The sequence below is a fragment of the Nesoenas mayeri genome, assembly GCF_963082525.1.
Source record: "Nesoenas mayeri genome assembly, chromosome: 3".
In the NCBI taxonomy this organism is placed as follows: Eukaryota; Metazoa; Chordata; class Aves; order Columbiformes; family Columbidae; genus Nesoenas; species Nesoenas mayeri.
The window spans coordinates 68,052,787-68,065,239 of NC_137544.1; the positions used below are offsets into that span (position 1 = coordinate 68,052,787).

The 12,453-nt window shown below is 39.8% G+C and overlaps 1 protein-coding gene across 1 annotated transcript in view; it reads right to left on the reverse strand.

Annotated features, from left to right (window-relative positions):
* The window catches only part of UST (uronyl 2-sulfotransferase), a gene marked incomplete at both ends in the record, with an annotated part of 164,212 nt that overhangs the window by 65,349 nt on the left and 86,410 nt on the right, over positions 1–12,453 (reverse strand). The window lies entirely within an intron of this gene.

Below are 12,453 nucleotides of genomic sequence, written 5' to 3' on the forward strand. Positions count from 1 at the left end.
TACCTATTGTTAAGGATTCGAAAAAGGAGATAATCATATTTTCCTAAGCTTGGGCAGAAGGCTTACCTGCTCTGAGTGCAATCAAGATTGGATCCTGCATGATAATAAAGGTACCTGATCATTCTTATGCCCAGCAGCATGTTGCCACAACTGGGTAGCGATGGTGGCCACGACACCACCAATCCAGCAGAGCACTGAAAACACACACACCAATCCTCTGCAGAGCTCTCCTCTACTTAATTTCTCCTTATTTATTTAGTATAGACTATTAAATCCCAATATCTTTAACCGTGCTGTTGTGATAGGTATATTTTTAGAGTTCTCATCAAAACAATTAGCATATTTGCAGGTTTCAATCAATGATATTTAGGTTCCTTAATAATATATTGCCCCATCCTTTTTTAAATAAAACTGAATAAAAAGGCCTGAGAAGTATGCCAGACATTGCAAGTCTGCCCCTTAGAAGAATGTCTCCAATGAATTCCAATTTTATTACTTACATGAGCAAAATCTTTGTTCAAAATATGCTACAAACCCCTTATGAGTTTAAAAACAAACAAACAAACAAACAAAAACACACACAAAAAAAACCCCCAAAGTTATTCGCTTAGCTGTAAAATGGAAGATCTCTCAGCTTCTATGATTTTTCACTTCAATAATTTTTAAGAAAGGTTAAATAGGAAGGTATTCCTGTCACGTCACTTCAGGAGGTGCCTGCATTTCCGTTCAGCACAAAACTCTTTGCACAAGCAGAAGCAGGCTCCTCCATCCCTGCAGGCAAACCACATTCCTCAAGGAAAAGACAACTCCCAACCTATCCTCTATAAGAACTTTGGCTGCCTCTTACTCCTTTAATGTAAAACATCTCCCCTTAAACAAATTAGTTGGCTGCTAGAAGTTCAGTATAATGGAAGCAAAGAAGAACTGACATTCACCTAATATTAATATGGACAGGCATATTGTGTCCTTCTTAGAAAGGAAGCACAATTTCCTTTTACAGCTCTGTAAAAACTAGAATCATGCACTGGAAGAGCAATTGCCCAGCAAGCTTTACGCATTGATTATGTTACGACTCCATCAGCTGCTCTGCAGCACAGCTCCACAGGGAGATCACATAAAAGCGTTAATATATAACTTTCACCTTTTTAGGACTTAAATAAGATACAATCACATCAAAATCTGTCTTCTGAAAAAGGTATCTTGAAATGGAAGTTTAGCATCTTGTATTAGCATACACTTGTGACAAAGCAACCCCATTCTGCACACAAGGCAGCGGGCACCTCTGGGGTGCTCCAAGGACCCTCTTCAAGGACAAGCTGCTACATTCTCTGCAAAGATTCCCAGAGGAGCGGGCTGAGGTTCTGCCTGCCTTGGACTAAACGGTATTGCCAGCCTCCAAAACTAAGGAGTTCATCTTCTTGCCTTTGTCTGTAGTGCCTTGTTTCCAGCTTTTGCGCCTTCACCCTACCCTGTGGCTATGTTTCCAGGCTTTTCTTTGGAATTATGAGGGAAAAATGGAAAGTGAGTTGAGATAAATCTTTCAGTTTCAAAACTGCACCCTTGGCTCTGGTAGCCTTGAATCGGAGGTATGTGGGGGGTTCCAAAATGCCCAGTGGTTCAAGGTTAACAGTAAAATAGTGCAAACTGGCAGCAATCTGCTCATTAATTACCTTTTCTGGAGCTGTGATATCAAGAGTAGAAATTTCAGCTTCTAAAGTGATGTGTCTGTCTAACATAATTGTAAAAATCACAACTGAGTCCTCTGGCGATTGCTTAGTAAACTGCCTCAGACCAGTGAATGGCTAAAATATCACACTGTAAAGCAATATATTTCTCTATTTAATTATCCTGTAAATCTCCAAGAATATTTTGTGTTGTCTTTCTGTCAGTCTTTTACATTTATGCATGCTAAACAATGACTTTTTTTTTTTCCCTACGCCTTTCATTATGCTGAGGACATCAAAGTATTTTAATATATAAATGCATAATGAACAGCAAGAACAGTGAGACAAATCCTGACAGGTTCTGCATAGCATCCCCAACTCAAGTAAAGGCAACACTTGAGACGGACATACTAACTGGGATCTCATTTATGTGATGCAAAGTTACATCTGGAAACAAGTAAGAGACAACACTAATTCTCTACAAAACACTAACAGCAGCTACAGTCAAGCTCTGCATTATTTCAAATTACTTAATTCCAGATACCCTGTATTCAAATCTTTCCAAAGGTCTGGCTCAGGATCTCTCTGCACCTTGAATTAACATATCACTATAATTCAGAGATGCAAATGTTGCACATTATATAGAGGAACAGGAAAATTAATTACAAATTGTTACAGTAAATTCCCAGCAAATAGCAGAACAGCTGATACAGCTCTTTGGAAAGTATTAAATCAACAAACATGGTGTGTTGGAAAGATAGATCTTCAACATTGGATGAGATCAAAGATTTGGCTGAGATAGTTATGTTCACATAAAATCTTGGGGCTTGACTTTTTAGGGAGGTTATAACACAAAACACGTTGCAGAGCACTCGGCACTTCACATTCAGCTTCTTGTATGAATACATTTCTCAAGAGTGTCACGGGTGATTCCAGCTGTCTTGTGGAAATGGCTTTTGTACAGAGCTACTCAAGATAACGTTAAGAATGTCCATATGGAAATGGAGACACAGTAATTTGGGTACAATAAACAAACAAACTGTAACTTGGTGGTACATATCATGTATACAATGTACAAAATACAAAAATCAGTGTAACAGAAATTGACAACATGGCTGACCTGTTCCACATAGGAAATTTTACCTAATCACTATCAAATAAGGAGCTATGGATATCATCATGCTTGAGTCTTTGAATCTACACGGTTTAATAGGATAATTTGTGATTCTGAAGGTTAGTGCAAAACTACTGATAACACTTTCAGAAAACAAAGTTGCAAAAGGAGAGAATAATGAAGGAAGTGGTTTGCTGCTGAAGAGCCACAGGGCAAACAAGACATAAGCAAACATCATGCACTGTAGTATGGCAAATAAAATCCAAAACATCTAGAATCAGAGGACAGTCACAGGGAAGAAGCCATTCTGGCAAGGACTTGCATGCCTCCACAGATTATCAGGAACATGTGAGACCTCACAGGCTACAATAATCCTAGTTTCCCTTTTTCTGAGAAGCAGGAGCAGAGAGCAACAAAGACCCGGCACACCACTGATGTGGCCACTGACAAAGTCCATTTTAAGGAAAGAATGCACAAAGTTCACTGCAGAGTCACAAGAAGGATGAAAAAATAATGCCTTGCAATACAAAAATGTCAAGAAACTGGAAACCTTTAGCTTGAAAAGAAAATAAGAAGGGAAGAAAACACAGAGAGGGCTGAAGTGACTGCACCATGGCATGTAAGAAACTACACATGAAAGCTTACATAGGGGAATAGTGGGCAAATGTAGTCTGAGATCCAAGGAAAACAAGTCAATTGGATTTCTCAGAAGACTTAAGAGGAAAAGTAACTCTCAGTTTACAACTTGAGAGACCAATTCAGTACTGAAGAATTCACCAAGAGCAGCAGGTTCTGCATGGTGATTTTGAATCAAGACTTAAATTTTCTTCCTGAAAGACGAAGGTTTTAGGTTCAAATCTAAATACTCTGTATTGTGCATTACACAATGGTGAGAAAGACTAGAAATGACTTAGGACTGCCACAATTCATCTTCTTGCCTAAAGGCAGGATCATCTATGTAATTGCTACTACTAGCTCCAAAATCCTTAAGTACAACTTATTCTGTTTTGCTGTCCTATTCAAACCTTTTTCTAAATGTCAGATCTTTCTTAAGTTACTTTCAAACTAGTAATATAATCTACAGTGTGAATGTGAGCACAGAAACCAGACAACAGTAAAAAAGGATAATTCAGGTGTTATGCCTGATCCCACCTTCCGTAACCAAATTCCAAGCAACCATCTCCATTCCAAGAATGTATTACCAGCTGAATGCAAGCTAAAAAGCCTATTATGTGAAGAACATGGGAAATCTAGGCAAGCAAATTTTAAATCAGATTATCTTAAAGCCTGTAGAAAAAGCTCACCATAGAGTAATGTTTTCTAAAAAAATAAGCCTGAAAAAACCCTTAGACCACATAAAGGTTAAACTGCATATTAGATCTGTGTTTAGTCTTCCATCAAGCCACAGTTAAAAACCATCATTATACACTCACATCATTCAAAAAAAATTTAGTATAAAAAAGGAAAAAAGATGTCGGAGGGATTACAGCACCGTGTGGCCATTCATGAAAAGTGTACTTTACAAGGCAGACCTCACATGACGGTAGAAAGTGTTTCATGATGTGTTAGCAAAAGGTGTAGATTATAATAAACATACATAAAGACACAGTGTTAACACTGGGCACATAAGTTTATCTGACATTTCCCTACTTTTAAGAACTTAGCCAGTGCTTACCCAAATAATTTGTTACCATATTTTAAATGACACTTCCTAGGTGTGTATGTTTGGTGGTATTTTGTTTTGTTTTATTTGTTTGTTTTTAAAGGAGGAAAAAAATCCACAACATGAAACTACTTTAGTAGATAATCGTGGGCTGCAATCACTGTTTCAAGATGTTGATTCAATAAGCCACTCCAGAAGCCCAATCCCTCCCATGACCGAGCTGTACAGATCCGGTGCAAGCTGACTCAGGCACTGCTGTTCATAGAAAGTACACTGGAGCATCTCTCTAGTGCAGCTCCATGCATTTGCCCAGCATGCTGTTTTCAAAAGCTAGCGGAGCACAGTTAAAACACATCATAGGCATATTCTACGAGACACCTACGTCCTGTGTAGCGTTACTTAATCCAGAGAAAGGGAGAAACAAGAATCCCCAAGTTACTAATAAATCTGAGTGTTGCAACAAATATTCCATGACTCCGTTTTTAAGTCAATGAAGACAGCGTCACAGAATCACACTGGTTTTACTGATCTCTTACCAACCTATGCAAAAATTTAAAAGTGAAATTTTATTTCCAAATCAATTGACCAGAGACACATACATAAGTCACAGCAGAGCAAGATAAAAAAAAAAAATGGCAAACACATCATCTAACCCTTACAAACTACCAGCAGTCTAAGATGAAAGGCTTTCAAACTTCACGCTGTCAGCACAGAGTGTGCTCCTGCTTTCAAACATGCAGCTTACATGACACACAGTCAAGTTAATTCTTCACCATGTACCATGTACCTCCTTTTTTGTTTGTTGGATACAGATACAATTTACAGATACAATTTACAGATACAATTTACAGTGCCCAAGAACACTGTAGTGTCAAAGTGCTGTGTTAAACTGCAATTCTTAAAGCTGCTTCTGCATGAGGAAAAACACAAATCTGATGGATAACAAAAAAGCTGAACAATATTGAGAAACTAAGTTTAGTTTTGGGCTTATCCAGACTGAATCTCTCTCTCTCTATTTCTGCCTCGATACAGTATGTGCTACTCATAATACAGAATTCAGGTCAGAGTTGAAGGAAAGTGTCTGAACTTAGCAGGACTATTGCATGTGACACTGTCTGCCACTGCAGCAGCCTGATTTACTCATTTTTATTAGTTACTGTTGGCCATTATGTTTGTTTAAAAGAGTAATATTAAAAAAAAAAAAAAAAAATCAGTAATGCTGATACAGGCTACCAAAAACCATCTTCTTCAAGAAAAATGATAACCTTATATATTAACTCTGCTAATTAATGAACAACAGAAAACCAGAAATATTTATTAAGTTAATTCCAGAGACCAAAGGCAAGCACCTTCCCAAGCAGAAGATCCAACATACCTTTCTCTGCTCCCCAAAAACCATCCCTCCACACCCTTCATGCTCTAAGCAAGGGGCTGCCCTCCAAGCAGGGCACAGGGAGGTGGCTGCTGGCTGTGGCCCAGCATAAGGCCCAGCAGTTCCATTTTCCTTGGCTTTCCCTTCAGCAGATGTACCTGCAGCAACGTGGTTGTCTCAGAGTCTCCTGCTGGCCTTCCAAATTTAGTTTGAAGCCGGCCAACAGGTTTAGAAATTATTTAGAAAGCAGCCATGGGGGGAAGCTGGAAAAACACGTAGAATAGCTGGAAGCACCGTATGAGTCTTATTTCCTTAGAAAATTATGCTAAAAGGAAAGTGTTGTCCCCTCCCCTCAAGCACATGCACACAGACACTAAACACGCCGCAGATATTAAACTGCAGCTGAAAGGAAGAAGGGGGCAGCAGCCCAACAACGCAGAAAAGACTCCTTGCATACTAATGCTGGGCAATAATTCATCCCAGCTTTGAACAAATAAGATATACTGAACTGAATTATAAGGGCTAATTAAATGTAAGATTAAATTGAGTCCATGCTTTATCTCTGCATCTCCTTACCACATCATAGGAAATTTTAAAGGAGATCATTCCCCTGTGGCCTATAACTACCGCAGAAAGTAAAGAATTCATGGCTCCAGTGAGACATGAAAAAGCCTGCTTCTGTCTCTGGGTGGTCTTTCTAATGCTTCTCCCTCCTATGACTTTACCCTGACCTAATCAGCCAGCCTTTAAACATGCAAAAGTCACTTACCACTCACTGACAGAGACACGTCTTTAGGTTTTTACATGTTTCCCTCTAACGTTCATTCAGCCTGAGACAGAAGGGAGCAGCCAAGCTTCCCGCTCTGCCCAGACGGGGATCCCTGAGTGCATGATCTGAAGATAAGAGTTTGGTGTCAGAGAGGGGAAAGCTGCCTTCCTGTGTCCAAAATGAGAGTCACACAATTCCTCCCATCCTTGATTCGCCCTGACCCAAAGCTGCGGCCTCACTATCCTCCTGTGCATTCCTGCAAACATTCTTTCTGCTTCTCTGAAATCTGTGACACTTGGAGCAAACGCCGAGCATCTTGTCCGGCTGCCCAAAGGCAGTTACGGTTACGTAATTCCGCAGACTACTAAGAGGTCAAGTGGGGCTTTTCCACAAACTTGAAGCTTCTTCCTGCTTCATTTCTTCTCAAGCTAAATAAATAGATGACAAGCCGCATTTATGATAAAGCACAGCAAACAACCTGCGGCTATCCTAAAATAGCTTTTTGTCTCTCTGCAGGCTAAGATCCTGTACTGCTTGGATTTATCAGTAACACCTGCAATCTTAGCAAATGTATCACCATATAAATATTTACCTGCTTACAGTACAGACACTTTAATATTTGCTTCTGACTAACATTTTGGAAGCTTTTCCAAGAACATTAGTATATAAACTTCAATTCAGAAAGAGACAAAAAATTATCAGTATTTTTACTAATTTAATGGCTCCCAAACTTATTTTTAAATACATGCAACATTGACTTTGAAAAGGAACAGGAATTTGAGAAAGATAAATGACAATTGTCACCCTGGTCCTGCAATGTGCCCTTTTTGGGCACACATCTGCATGGAGCCAAACCTCCTGAATTCTGCACAAGTGAAGATGGGTGCCTCTACCCTGTGCACTGCAGACCACTGCACAGGTTATGACTGGCAACTTTTAGAGTTCTTTGGGCATGTGAGAAGTTGTGTATATATATATATATATATTTAATTTTAGATTTATTGTTTTTTTCAAACATAAGCCAATTATCTCAGCATTCTGAGAGAACACAAAACTATCAAGGGCTTGTTTTTAATTCTAAGAATTTACTGCTTCACAACATCTAATGCAGTAGGATGGCAGCTAGTTATTTTGCATGCATCATGTTGCTCATTTTTTTTTTCCCTTGGATAACATATTTAAGAATAAGGAGTGAAGGCCATTTCTACATAATAGGAAATGGCAGCCTGGTAAACACTGACTAGGAAAGGATCGAGGAAACACACTGGAAAAACAACTTGCCCCGAAAGCCCAGATCACTCTGGCATAACTGTAGTTTTAGAAGGTGTAAGTATGAGGACTGCAATGGTGTTTTTTTTGTTTGTTTCTGTTTTGTTTGGTTTTTTGGTCTATCATATACAGCATTAGTGAAGCTGATGCAGATCCAGAGTACAGTTTTGATCCTTATACTTAACAAAGCCATAGAATCACTTTGGTTGGAAGACACCCTTGAGATCACTGACTCCAACCATAACCTAACTCTAGCATTAAACCATGCCCAAAAAAACCTTGTCTAAATGCCTTTTAAACCCCTCCAGGGATGGTGACTCCACCACTTCCCTGGGCACCTGCTCCAATGCCTGACAACCCTTCTGTGAATAATTTTTTCCTAATATCCAACCTAAGCCTCCCTGGCACAATTTGAGGCCATTTCCTCTCATCCTATCACTTGTTACCTGGGAGAAGAGACCAACACCCTCCATGCTTCAGCCTCCTTTGAGGTAGTTGTAGACAGCGATCAGGTCTCCCTTCAGCCTCATTTTCTCCAGGCTAAACAGCCCCACTTCCCTCAGCTGCTCCTCATCAGACTTGTGCTCCACGCCCCTCACCAGCTTCGTCGCACCACTCTGCACACTCTGTAGTATTTCCATGTCCTTCCTATGATGAGGGGCCCAAAACCGAACACAGGATTCAAGGTGGGGCCTCACCAGTGCTGAGTACAGTGACACAATCACTTCTCTATTCCTGCTGGTCACACTGTTCCTGATACAAGCCAGAATGCTGTTGGCCTTTTTGGCCACCTGGGCACACTGCTGGCTCATGTTCAGCCGGCTGCTGACCCACACCCCCAAGGTCCTTTTCCACCAGGCAGCTTTCCAGCCACTCTTCCCTGAGCCTGTAGCGCTGCCTGGGGTTGTTGTGACCCAAGCGCAGGACCCGGTACTTGGCCTTGTTGAACCTCATACAATTGGCCTCAGCCCAATGATCCACACAGTCCAGATCCCTCTGTATGGTCCCTCTACCCTCCAGTAGATCAACACTCCCCCCCCAACTTGGTGTCATCTTCAAGCTTACTAAGAGTGCACTCAATCACCTCATCCAGATCATTGATGTAGTTATTAAATTCTACGGAACTACTGGACAAATTTGGGAAAAGAGTCATTGAATTATTAAATGGATGAGGAAAACACCTGTGGCAAGAGGTTTGAGAATACCTGTGATCAAAAGGAATAGTGAAAGGTGTTTGGAGGCAGTAGTGGAAGACAGTTGCATGGGGAGAAACACCAGGGAACAAAAATGTCATTTCAGTTAATAAGGAGCAAAAGCCAGAGAAATTCACATTAGAAATTAGCAACAATAATTCGACAGTAAAGCTGACAGACAACTGGAAGCAAGTGCCCAAGGAGTGGCAAAGCTGGTGTAACTCCATGCCTTCAAACGCAGACTGGATGCTTTCACAGAAGACTTCTGAGAAGTATACTCTTTTTTCCCATCAAGAGCAAGAAAACCCCATGCTGTGCTAGCCCCAGTAGCAACAGCCAGTATGAAACCAAAAAGCACCTAAACGTTTGCCTCTGCATGTAAGAACATTTCCAAGTAGGGTCATTACAATAAAGCCAGGTATGGAGAGGTCAGTCTAGCATTTAGGATGAAACGAGCAAGATGGTGACCACAGAGCTGTAATGAAAAGCCTTGCCCAGGATTCACAAGTAACAGAATTCAATAAACAGAACCACCTTCCCCAAAAGAAAGGGTCCCAAAATGGACTGGATGGAGCAGTCACCCTTCTGAGGTACTGGGTTGTCTCCTAAAGCCAGCCCTAGCTGCACTGGAGATAGTGGGAACAGAAGCTGCAAACCACTGCGAATAAAAGCTTTTCCTGTGATGACAAGCACTATGTAGAAATTCACTCACATCAAAGAAGAACAAGAACCTTAGTTTTCCATCTTCTGTTTGAAGCTGTAACTAATTAGATTTATGTCTGTAAAAATTCACGTAAGATTTGCTCTAATGAGTCCTTTCAGGACTTGCCTTTTTGTCTGCCTCTTTGCACTACTTTGTCTTTTAGTTCAGTGCTATCTTTTCTCAATCCAAAGATGTAGGAGAATAAATGAGGATTCATTCACTCAGCTGAACCAGCAGGCTCTCTTAAAACATTGTTCAAAAACAAGGGGAAAATGTCCCTGGCAAGCATTCAGGTCAGGATGAGATTTTCATGTTTTTAGAACTTTGTTCAGCAAAGCGACTGGTGCCTCAGAAACAGGCATGTGCTCAAACTGATCACGGAAGGCTTAGCTCACTTACACTAGAGATTTTTTTCTGGAAACACAATATAGTATTTTTTTTTCAGTTGGAAACATGAGTAAATGCCATGATGCTTTTCTGAATAATCAGAGTGCTTTAAGTGCTGACAGGTTTATAAGCAGGTGCAGCGTGCAAATGGGGGAAATCCAAGTGATCTGTCATTGCTGCTGTTCACATCAGTGATGTTAAATAAAAGTCAAGTTTATTTTTCTTACTGCTGTTTGGGAAGCTGAGAAGCACCTACAAGCAAAAGCAAAGCAGACTCCTGTTTTGCACGATTCCGCTTACATTTTCTCTGCTTCTCCAATACCTTGGTGATACGCTCCAAATGGCTTAACGTAATTCCTACAGATCTTGAAAGCACTCAACCAGAGAAGTGCAAGACAACTGGAAGAGATTGTTTCTATCCAAACAGTAACCTTCAAGCTTAACCAAAAGAGTAGCAAGGAACGAAGGAGAATAAAGCATTCCTTATGCCTTCCCACAAACAAAACTTGGTTTCAAAGGTGAAAAATACCAAACAAGAGAAGTGAGTTTGTTCACTGCCTTAGTCCCCAGGATGGCTGTCCCTGTAAAAATTCACAGTTTTCAGTAACAGCTCTGCTACAATGTTATGTTAAAAGCCTCATCTCTTCCCTTGGGAAGGAGCAAGGGGTTTCACCAAAGTGGGGTTCTTCAGGCTGAACTCTGAGCCTTTCAGGGATCTGAAGCTGCCCTAAGCCTGCAGTCAGGACTCTGTTGTCTCCTACTGCACTGCCTGCTCATAGCAAGCTGCTGCCTGAGGTCTTCAGTTGTCAGCTAGAAAACACCACATCCATACTTTGACCCTCATTCTTTTATTTTCTAGGGTATTGCATGGCTTCTGCGTTGAGCTGGCAGAAAAGCTGGGGCAAATGGGAAGAATCGTATTTCATAGCTGATTTGAGTTCAGCTGTCCACTAGAGATGATATATAAAGGAAAAGTTTCAAAAAAAATAAAATCAAGCAAAACTAAGCCACTTTCACAACACTGTAATATTTATAATGTATTTAAATCATATTTATGAAAGTTATGCAAAATCACTCCCCAATGAAATACAGTTTTTAAAAAAACATCACCCTAGAATTAAGGAAGAAAGAAAATATTCAACATGTTACTTCACTGTTAGATGTAACACTGCCAATAAATTTTGAAACTATAGACTAAAAGTCTTATAAATGTTTAGTTTATCAGAAACACTTGGAAATGCCAAACCAATAGTGAGCAATGTTGATGCACTTCAATGACATCTCATTTAAAAGACTCAGCCTTTTCACCTTTATACAGCTAAAGCAAGTATCCTCCTAATAAAAGTTTTCACATTTGCAAGGAACAGCCAAAAAGGAAGCTGCAAATACTTTTATACATCTCATATAATTTTTATATATTTTCACAAATTTGTATTGGAAGAAAAACGTAGAGGTTTCATCTCCTGGATACACTACAGAAAAAAACATGTTACCTATGTGGCAAGGAGGTACCATATAGAAAAAAAAAAAAAATTGAATCTTGGGAGGAGCAAGTAGTAACGATATTCAACTTTTTGTCATGTACCTAATGTTGTGTACCATCTCTGAAAAATCAGTTTAATCAAGAAACATTCCTTTGACACTCAGGTGTGGCTAGCTGTTTGATCTTGCATTTCAGTTGAGAGAAGAGATCATTTACCAAATATGTGAAGTCCCATCCCAATATTCTTTAAAGACAATACATTAGAAATTAAACTGTTATGGAATCAGAACAGAGAACATGGAAGATCAAAATTTTGTTCAGCTCTTTTTGTTGTCATGTAACAAAATCATGTCCATAGTTAAGTTATATATCAAGTGAATTTCCAATTGCTCCAAATATTTTATTTTCTAAAAAAACCAAAACAACAGCCCCTCACATATTTTCATTTTTTACTACATTCTCTGCCCGTGTCTGAAGCCGTACATTCAAAGGACATGCACTGACATTACCACGTAAACAAAATGCTGGGAAGTTAGGCAAGCTCTTGCAAGGATCTGCAGAAAATTCACACTTCTACAGATTTTTTTTAATCTAAACGTGAGGAGTCCAACCTAGTGGCACAGATGGCATAGTTCCTGAATATAATTTCCTAATTAAATTTACAGCCTGGGCAATAACCATCTGCAGTCAGCTTTAACCTCTGTGTCCTGGCTAAATGCTATCTGGCATCACTCATTTGTGTCCTTCCAAAAATTCCTCAGAAGTTTCATCCAAATTCAATTTTCTTCACATTCTGTGCTATAAATGTCTCTAGAGTCTTGCTGCATAGTTTTAAA